This window comes from Schistocerca gregaria, chromosome 5 (assembly GCF_023897955.1).
Source record: "Schistocerca gregaria isolate iqSchGreg1 chromosome 5, iqSchGreg1.2, whole genome shotgun sequence".
Lineage (NCBI taxonomy): Eukaryota > Metazoa > Arthropoda > Insecta > Orthoptera > Acrididae > Schistocerca > Schistocerca gregaria.
Window position 1 is genome coordinate 385,213,232 of NC_064924.1, and position 11,557 is coordinate 385,224,788.

The following is an 11,557-nucleotide window of genomic DNA, read 5'->3' on the forward strand; positions in this document are numbered from 1 at the left end:
CCAATAAGTGAAACTTGGCTAGCTGTCAATACCAACCAATGCTTGAGAACCCTATACTCCTCAGGACTTGGGCTGAAAACCAAAATATCTGTAAGAAAACTCTAAAAGAAAAGAACATTCTGGGCAACAGCAGGAAAGAAACTAGAGGAGAAAGCCTCAAAAGACGCATATATTTGCGCAACGCCCCGGAAAACAGGCTGAAACACATAGTATCGATATGAAAATATGGGAGATGCACTTCGACAACATACCGAACAAGGAAGGACTAAGACGAAGATCAGAGGGCAGAGAGGATACAATGCTACAAACAACCATGGAATGAGTCCCATTGGCCACAGAAGAGCAATTAAAAACACCAAGAACAAAAAACGCTGCAGGCCCTGACAGACTTTATAGCAAATATTTAAGGAAAACTGCACAAATACTAATGACAATGTGGATAAAACTCTGCAATAAGTGCATAGAAACAGCCTCCATTCCAGAACAGTGGAGACAGTCAACAGTAAAAGTGCTATATAAAGGGAAAGGAGACCCTAAGGACCCTAGCAAATACAGAGGCATAGCCCTAGGAAACTTACCTATCAAAGTGTTCACAAAAATAATAACAGAAGGAATAAAGAAAACACTTTACGAACACCTCCCTAAAAGCCAAATGGGATTCAGCAAGGGAAGATCAACTCTGACTGTAATAGAACTCCTGCTAAAGAGCGTATGGGAAGCCCTTGTAGACAGAAAAGTTTAATGTGGGATTTATAGACTTCACAAAAGCCTTTTACTTTACAAACAGAAAATTAACTATCAAAAAACTAGGGGAAACCCTGGGAGAAAACAGTATATGGACACGAATCATAAGCTCAATACTGCGATGGAACGAAATAAGGATCTCAGACAGCCTCTCCCTATCGGAGAGACCCACTGAGTCGCCTGTTATTTATGGTTTCAGCGGAAGAAATTGTAAGAATACCGTAAAGGGGGGGGGGGGTGTTATATGCATACGCAGAAGATATTGTCATAGGTACAAAGGACATTGCAAAGTTACAGGAAGCGATAAACCACATGGAAGATTAGTGCGTTGAACACCGCTTCGAAGTAAATGTGGCGAAAACAGAAATGGTGGTACTCAGAAATGGAGGAAAAGCAACTGTATCAATTGAGACCTTCATAAGGGAGAGAAAACAGAAGAAAGACAACAATTACCTATGGGTCACAATACTAAAGAATGCAAAATGTTTCACAATACATGTAGCGGAGAAAGCAATGCAAGCAATAATGGAAAGCCATGAAATACGGTACATCAGATTATTTAGCCTAGAGACAGCAATGGTCTATTCAGAGCCAAAATCTTCCCAGTACTGACGTACGGCAAGGAAGTTATCGAACCATATCTTACAGCGAAAACCTAACAACACTAGAAAGAGTGAAGGCGACCTATTTAAGCAATATAAGTGTCCAAAACAATATGATTCAGACTTGTATACCCGCTGGCGAGGGAACCATTCATCACTGAAGACCTTCGGACAATCCTGATGCTACCCAACAAAAGCGCTTTGGAAAGTCGACTTAAAACACTGAAGGAGAAAAGGGAAGACGTACGACCTTCACGGGACACACGCCTGATTGACTGAACATGAACAAAGAAAAACTTCGAAGTGAGATACGTGATCACTAGAATGACACTCCATGGTTTGCACCACCTTATTTGCACGTCATATCATGAACCAAACGCAATGTGTGAGCGTAAACTGTATCATAAAATATGCAAACGTTACCATATAGAACTCTGTACCAAAAGGCCATGGTCAATAAGTGATTATTAGTATCATTGTACTTTGAATTGAGTGACTATTTGGCTGAAATAAACTTACTATTAAAATGCATTTTGTGAGTCAAGGATGGGAAGTCTGTGCAGTGTTCCACTGTATTCTGAAAAGAAAGCGAAATTCTCACTGGTCACCGTGGGAATGGTTGGAGGTCCTGCTCTTTGGGCTGAAATTTTTATAGACGTAGAAATTCAGCTTGAGAGCAGGTTCTGTTTCGCCGTAGGGACTCTATCTGGGCTTCTCTCGGTGGCAGCTTTTCTCTGACTGCATCTCTGTCATTTGCATTCGGTGGTGACTTGTGCGTAGTGCTCTAATAGGGATCCGTTACTTTGCTCTGATAGTGTACGTACAGGTACTGCGTAAACTAAGAGTTCGTCTTCCTCGTCACTGAATCGTACTTGCGGCCTCTTGGCACAGTTTGGAGCCATTTTGAACACGAAGTCATCTGACTCGCAGCAATTGGTTCACTAGTACGCCGCACATAATGCGTAAGACTCAACTGGAACCCATTGGCCTGTCACGCCTAACATAAAACGGTGTCACACTACGCATTACGCTCCGTCGAAAAACACGTTCACTATTTTGTTACCGTCGAGGGGACGACGCGCTACACCAGACGCATTACGTATTATGCGGCGCAAAATTTCTCATGCTAGGAAACCCTGTAGTATGTTGCCCTCGTAGAAACTCAGATAATCCAGCGTATTTCTCTGTGTGTTCTCAGCATCGAGAACGTGCTTCCACACACTACTAAGGTAATAGTCGCTGCCCCGGTTGAAGCTGTCGTCGCACATTCTACCGGGACAGCGGCTATTACCTTATTAGTGTGTGGAAGCACGCTCTCGACGCTCTGAACACACAGAGAAATGCGCTGAAGCGTTTACATTCCTACGGGATCGCTGACACTACCAGTGCAAACAGAGAAACAATCTCTGGCAGTGCGATCTAATGATGTACTACATCGATCAATCACAATCCGTCTTTACCATAACAGCAGCAACGACAGTTAGGTGTTGCCGATGAGAGACGATGGAGGGTTTGCCCGAAAGTGAGAAATTGTATCCATGGTTGATGTGACAAGCAATCCTAGAATGTTTTAAACAAGGATGTCGTCGCAAGAAACTGAAGTACCAAACCTGGACGCATTTAAAACTATTAAGCAAGTTCAGTTATCTACAAAGCGATAAAACTGTTTGCTTAACTGTGAGTATTTTATTGTGAGATACACAGCATTTTACATCAGCACCTTTAGGTAATGTAGGAATTAATCTAAAAGGGCTGGTAGGCTATCTCAAAACGAATTATTTGTTGTTTATTAAAAAAAATATGTCTGCTATTTTTTCGTACGCCATTGAAGACGCCTAAAACAAATAGGTGAAATATGTTTGAGAAAAAATTAATAAAAATTCAGTTGCAAAAGACACGCTATTCTCATCCAATACATAAACATCTACAAGAATAATTACTTAATGCAGTAATCGCTTCATTTTAAGACTCTATTTAAAAAGACGATGTTTATAGCCGCACTTTGTGACTATATCTACCCATCCTCAGTGTAGTGTAACGTAAAAATTAACAGTGAAAAGTAAAAATTAACAGTAGGTTTTTCCATGGTTGTCGAAAAAAAAAATATACAGACTTTACATTTTCTGTGAAAATAAAATTTGTTAATCTGAATAACGTTACTGCCAGGTGCAAATTACCTGAAAAGTATTAGCTCTTGACTTTCTTACTGCATCTGCTGTCTTTCTGCCCCACCTTTGTCCATTCTTCCAAACACTTTCTTCTCTCCTCAACCACTGTCTTATTTGCCTTTTTCATATACTTCTCTCTTGCTGATACTGTCCTTTCTTGGAAACATAGTCTAAAGGCCTTGTTCTTCCTTCCCACTACCTCTTTGCTTCCTTCATTCCATTATTGTGTCTCCTTCCAACGTTTTCTGCCACTTGTCTTTCCGCATACAGCAACTGCAGCTTCTATCACAGCACTTTTAAACTGTCTCCACTCCTCTTCTCCTGCTTTTAATTCATCCGTTGGTAATCTTTTCCTTATAATCTCCTAATATTCTTTTTAGTTTTTCTATTTATTAAGTATCCATACCCTAATTCTCCTTTCCTGGTTCTGTGTCTCCTTCCATTCCTTTGTGGTTCTCATGCTAGTTACCATTAGCCAGTGACCACTAACCAATGCCCGAAATGGTAGCACCTTTATATCCATCACAGTCCTCTTCATTTACCAGTCCACCAAAGATTTCTGTGCTAGGTTGCTGGTGTACCACGTTACTTTGTCGTCTCTTTCTTTCAAAGCCATTAGCTACCTATCAATAAATAATTTCTCTTGCAGAATTCCAGCAATATCTTTCCTGATTCAGTTCTACTTTTTCATTCTTCTGCGTGCAGTACATTTTCATACACTTGTCTTTTACTCCACACACATGCATTCCAGTCTCCCATGACCATTATCTTTTGCCCATTCAACTGCTTTAGGAGTTCTTCCTCAGAGTCCTCCTCCTCTTGAGATGTACAGCCCACTTCAGAGGCATGCACCTGAACCACATCCATACTTCCTCCATCTGTCATTACTCTGATCTTCACTATTCTGTCGCTCATCCTCTGCACCCCTTCTTCTAGATTATCCCTCACAACAACTCCCTCTCCCTTTTGTCTTCCTTCTTCACTTCAACTCTAGTTTAATCTGTAACTTTTCCCCATTTCTCTACTGTCTTCTCCTTCCCATCTTGTCTCTCCTATGCATAAAATATCTACCTTTCTCTTTCTGTAATATCCACTATCTCCTCCACCTTTCCTGTCGGTTTCCCAATGTTCAAAGTTTCAATTCGTAGTCCGTTTGTCTTGCCGTGTTGTTGCCTTTTATATCTATCCTTTCCGAGGCTACTTCCCTTGTTGAAAGCTGGTTATTGATCGACTGTTGGCTAGCTAGGCAATCACAGCCTTTACTTGGAGAATATCATGATCTATATCTAAAAACGGACGTATTTCTGTTAGCTGATGTGTTTGAAAACTGTAAAGAAACTTGTGTGAAAGGTGATGCAGTGGATCCACATTGGTATTACACAGCTCTCGGATTAAGATGGGACGCAATGTTAAAAATGACAAAGCAACCATTAGAATTATTACATGATTATGATATGATACTGATGATTGAAAAAGGAATAAAAGGAGGAATTTCTCAGTGCTGTAAGAGAAATGAAAAAGCAAAAAAATAAGTATATAAAAGAATATGAAAAAGAAAAAGAATTGTATTATCTAATAAACTCCTGGAAATGGAAATAAGAACACCGTGAATTCATTGTCCCAGGAAGGGGAAACTTTATTGACACATTCCTGGGGTCAGATACATCACATGATCACACTGACAGAACCACAGGCACATAGACACAGGCAACAGATCATGCACAATGTCGGCACTAGTACCGTGTATATCCACCTTTCGCAGCAATGCAGGCTGCTATTCTCCCATGGAGACGATCGTAGAGATGCTGGATGTAGTCCCGTGGAACGGCTTGCCATGCCATTTCCACCTGGCGCCTCAGTTGGACCAGCGTTCGTGCTGGACGTGCAGAACGCGTGAGACGACGCTTCATCCAGTCCCAAGCATGCTCAATGGGGGACAGATCCGGAGATCTTGCTGGCCAGGGTAGTTGACTTACACCTTCTAGAGCACGTTGGGTGGCACGGGATACATGCGGACGTGCATTGTCCTGTTGGAACAGCAAGTTCCCTTGCCGGTCTAGGAATGGTAGAACGATGGGTTCGATGATGGTTTGGATGTACCGTGCACTATTCAGTGTCCCCTCGACGATCACCAGAGGTGTACGGCCAGTGTAGGAGATCGCTCCCCACCCGATGATGCCGGGTGCTGGCCCTGTGTGCCTCGGTCGTATGCAGTCCTGATTGTGGCGCTTACATGCACGGCGCCAAACACGCATACGCCATCATTGGCACCAAGGCAGAAGCGACTCTCATCGCTGAAGACGACACGTCTCCATTCGTCCCTCCATTCACGCCTGTCGCGACACCACTGGAGGCGGGCTGCACGATGTTGGGGCGTGAGCGGAAGACGGCCTAACGGTGTGCGGGACCGTAGCCCAGCTTCATGGAGACGGTTGCGAATGGTCCTCGCCGATACCCCAGGAGCAACAGTGTCCCTAATTTGCTGGGAAGTGGCGGTGCGGTCCCCTACGGCACTGCGTACGATCCTACGGTCTGGGCGTGCATCCGTGCGTCGCTGCGGTCCGGTCCCAGGTCGATGGGCACGTGTACCTTCCGCCGACCACTGGCGACAACATCGATGTACTGTGGAGACCTCACGCCCCACGTGTTGAGCAATTCGGCGGTACGTCCACCCGGCCTCCCGCATGCCCACTATACGTCCTCGCCCAAAGTCCGACAACTGCACATACGGTTCACGTCCACGCTGTCGCGGCATGCTACCAGTGTTAAGACTGGGATGGAGCTCCGTATGCCACGGCAAATTGGCTGACACTGACGGCGGCGGTGCACAAATGCTGCGCAGCTAGCGCCATTCGACGGCCAACACCGCAGTTCCTGGTGTGTCCGCTGTGCCGTGCGTGTGATCATTGCTTGTACAGCCCTCTCGCAGTGTCCTGAGCAAGTGTGGTGGGTCTGACACACCGGTTTCAATGTGTTCTTTTTTCCATTTCCAGGAGTGTATAATTATATGCTAATACTTTGAGTGGCTGGGCAATGTCGCAGTATTTGCCTTAAGGAGGATTTCAGTTGTTAAATTATCATGAATTTGGAGTAGAGTACTGGACTGAAATTATACAGAATATGAGAGATAATTCAGCAAATGGTTTACTTTTAGAAATTTATCTAGAAGTTGATCCAAAAGAATTACATGATAGACATAAAGACCTGCCTTTTGCTGCTAAAAGAAAATAATTTCTGGAACAAATGAGTCAATACTACTAACTACATTATGTAATAGAACTAAATATGTTGTTCACTATAGAAACTTAAAACAGTACTTTAAATTTGGAATGGAATTAACAAAAAATAGAGTACTTCAATTTAATCAATCTGGCTGGGTAAAGAAATGTATTACTGTTAATACACAAATGAGAAACAAAGAAACAAATGAATTTGATGAAGATTTTTATAATCTGATGAACAATTGAGTGTTTGGAAGAACGATGGAAAATATAAGAAACAGAATTGATATAAGATTAGTATCTGATGGAAAAGACTGTGATTAAATGTAGCTAAACCAAAGTTTAAAACAAGAACAATATTCAATGATAATCTATCTCCAATACATAAGCAGAAAACGAAAATAACGTTTAATAAGCCGATTTATGTGGGTATGAGTATATTGGACGCCATCATCATTTAATCATACAGTAAAGCTGCATGCCCTAGGGAAAAATTATGACCATAGTTTCCCCTTGCTTTCAGCCATTCGCAGTACCAGCACGTCAAGGCCATTTTGGTAAGTGTTACAAGGCCAGATCAGTCAATCATCCAGACTGTTGCCCATGCAACTACTGAAAAGGCTGGTGCCCCTCTTCAGGAACCACATGTTTGTCTGGCCTCTCAACAGATACCCCTCCGTTGTGGTTGCACCTACAGTACGGCTATCTGTATCGCTGAGGCACGCAAGCCTCCCCACCAACGGCAAGGTCCATGGTTCATGGGCGATGTTTTGCCAACTAAGGTATTTAAAAAAAGTTGTAAGAACAAGAGTTGACAAAAGACTGGAAAATATGGTTATACTAGTTATTGCAAAAATGAACACTATAGGGAATTCACTATTAATAATAAAGATAGAAGAGCATAATACGGTAAAAACTATAGAAAGAAACATCCAGATGAAGTAAAAAGATGTTCTGAGATTAACACTAAAAATTACTTGAGACAGTTGTTTGTGAAAGTGGGAACTATGTATGTAATTCTTATCTCAATAAACATCAACAAACAAGAAGTCATATACTGAAGACCATACATTTAGATCCATTGTATCAGAAAATTCTTTGTGAGTGTCGAAGAAAAACAAAGGAAATGTATTACAAAAAAAATCTTGGTTTAAAAAAATAGATTCTACCTTACCTATTTTAGAAAACAATACTGTTACAGATATAGGCACTGAAACAGCAGACATATATGGTGAATGAAACCAGTTATATATTTTATTGTGGACCACCATGATCTAACAAATTTAAACATATATAAATGAAAGTATTAATTCTCACTTTCTTATTGCCAAACACAGCTGTGGGAGATGATAGTTATGATAATGAAAAAGTTATAAAATACTAACATAATTATGGTTACCTGGATACCGAAAGTGATAATATTGAACTAATTTCACAAAATAACTATAAACAGAAAGAAGCCATTATCTTATTCTAACAAATAACGATTTAAAGAAACATTGGATTTCATGAATAGACTTAGATGTGGTGCTGAAGATCATGTTGCAACATTAACATCACACATTTCAAAATGGAATAAAAAAAAATGGGCATATTTGTAGTCACTAAAAGAATGTATGAAATAGTAGAATTAGCTTTTCAGACTTGGCAAGAGAAAACTGATTTAATTTTTGAAAAAGATTATATAAATTATAATATTATAATTTCCAATAAAAGACTCTGAATAGAAATGAATCTTCTGGTCGATATTTTTGTCCAAGTCGCTTTGATGGAAAAGTGTTTGCACATGTATTCTATTCAAACATTACAGAAATTCATATGGATCAAGATCAGGCTTGGTACTTCAACATTGATACAAAAACTCCGAAAGATAAGTAAATTTTTACACAGTTTTGGTTCATGGAATTTGATATACATTAGGTTTAACACATTCGAGCACATAAGAATCAGTTATAAGTGCAATATATAATAGTTCAAACATCGAGTTACAGAAAGATGATATTCTTGCAATACAGAATCTATATGCAAAACCGAATGACCCTGATCCACCAAGCCAAGCACCAACAAAAAATAATGTAAGTGAAACTGCACCATAGTTGTGTGTGTTGTATAATAATATGAAAAACTTTTTAGCCCCTGACCAATTGTTCTGTATTTGCTATGGTAAATGGGTTTGGACAAATGATTAAGAAAATATGGGCATAAATACAAAGTCACAGACGAATAGGGCTTAGTTAAACTTGTTGTTGTTGTGGTCTTCAGTCCTGAGACTGGTTTGATGCAGCTCTCCATGCTAATCTATCCTGTTAAAGCTCCTTCATCTCCCAGTACATACTGCAACCTACATCCTTCTGAATCTGCTTAGTGTATTCATCTTTTGGTCTCCCTCTACGATTTTTACCCTCCACGTTGCCCTCCAATGCTAAATTTGTGATCCCTTCATGCCTCAGGACATGTCCTACCAGCCGATCCCTTCTTCTAGTCAAGTTGTGCCACAAACTTCTCTTCTCCCCAACCCTATTCAATACCTCCTCATTAGTTACGTGATGTACCCACCTAATCTTCAACATTCTTCTGTAGCACCACATTTCGAAAGCTTCTATTATCTCCTTGTCTAAACTATTTATCGTCCATGTTTCACTTTCATGCATGGCTACACTCCATACAAATACTTTCAGGAACGACTTCCTGACATTTAAGTCTATACTCGATGTTAACAAATTTCTCTTCTTCAGAAACGCTTTCCTTGCCATTGCCAGTCTACATTTTATAGCCTCTCTACTTCGACCATCATCAGTTATTTTTCTCCCCAAATAGCAAAACTCCTTTACTACTTTAGTGTCTCATTTCCTAATCTAATTCCCTCAGCATCACCCGACTTAATTCGACTACATTCCATTATCGTTATTTTGCTTTTGTTGATGTTCATCTTGTATCCTCCTTTCAAGACACTGTCCATTCCGTTCAACTGCTTTTCCAACTTCTTTGCTGTCTCTGACAGAATTACAATGTCATCGGCGAACCTCAAAGTTATATTTCTTCTCCATGGACTTTAATACCTACTCCGAACTTTTCTTTTGTTTCCTTTACTGCTTGCTCAATATACAGATTGAATGGCATCGGGGAGTGGCTGTGTCACTTCCTTCCCAACCGCAGCTTCCCTTACATGTCCCTCTAGTCTTATAACTGCCATCTGGTTTCTGTACAAATTGTAAATAGCCTTTCGCTCCCTGTATTTTACCCCTGCCACCTTTAGAATTTGAAAGAGAGTATTCCAGTCAACATTGTCAAAAGCTTTCTCTAAGTCTACAAATGATAGAAACATAGGTTTGCCTTTCCTTAATCTTTCTTCTAAGATAAGTCTTAAGGTCAGTATTGCCTCACGTGTTCCAACATTTCTACGGAATCCGAGCTGATCTTCCCCGACGTTGCCTTCTACCAGTTTTTACATTCGTCTGTAAAGAATTCGCGTTAGTATTTTGCAACTGTGGCTTATTAATCTGATAGTTCGGTAATTTTCACATCTGTCAACACCTGCTTTCTTTGGGATTGGAGTTATTATATTCTTCTTGAAGTCTGAGGGTATTTTGCCTGTCTCGTACATCTTGCTCACCAGATAGTAGAGTTTTGTGAGGACTGGCTCTCCCAAGGTCATCAGTAGTTCTAATGGAATGTTGTCTACTCCTGGGGCCTTGTTTCGACGCAGGTCTTTCAGTGCTGTGTCAAACTCTTCACGCAGTATGGTATCTCCCATTTCATCTTCATCTACATCCTCTTCCATTTCCACAATATTGCCCTGAAGTACATCGCCCTTGTATAGACCCTCTATATACTCCTTCCACCTTTCTGCTTTTCCCTCTTTGCTTAGGACCGGGTTTCCATCTGAGCTCTTGATATTCATACAAGTGGCTCTCTTTTCTCCAAAGGTCTTTTTAATTTTCCTGTAGGCAGTACTTATCTTACCCCTAGTCAGATAAGCCTCTATACCCTTACATTTGTCCTCTAGCCATGCCTGCTATTGTGCTGTTTATTCTAGGTATCCACTTTGGACCTCCAAACTGAAAGCATTTGTTCCAAATGTCGGAATTCTACCAACAGATGTTGGATATTAGGCCCGTGCTATGAAAAATACTTGCAGCAGATTTAAAAAAAAAAGAAAAAGCTTTGACACACTACGGATTCAGAAGATGCTGCGTTGTTGAGCACAGTTCTTTAGCGTTACCCGGGGCCTGTAATGCAAGGCTAGCTGCTGCTTGAGAACACGGTGACTGCTGAAACTGATGTGCCATCAGGAGGACTGAAGATGTAACTGGAAAATTTTTAGAAGAGGGCGGAGGAAATTGAGAGCATTGGTTTTTTTAATGTTTCACATCTTCTTGGTGGGAAATGTTATTAAAGAAACGATTACTCCATTGACAAGCCGATACAGCTTCAACTAGGACTGGTTGTCAAGTTTATTGGCAGGAAGAAGGGAGCTACTGACTAGAAAGAGAGGCTTTATTTCCGCTCTGATCACATCGGTACTCCACTAGTTGCAATCTCAAGGGGGACAGCTGGTTGGCGTCCAATGTTCGAGTCCTCAGCAGAGCAATTCTAACATCGTATTTCATGGCAGCCAGACGTGGTGTCACCACTCTGATCTTAATACAGCAAAGCTTATGGTAAGCACAGGCTGGATCTCTGACATGTCAGGGCAGTCGCGAGTTGGAAGTTCAGATTCGTGATAGGATTCACTGTCCCACATTCGTTAGCGCATTCTCAGATGCATGGTCTTCTTTGGTTTTCTAGGCACACAAACAATCACTGTAACTCTGATGTGTAG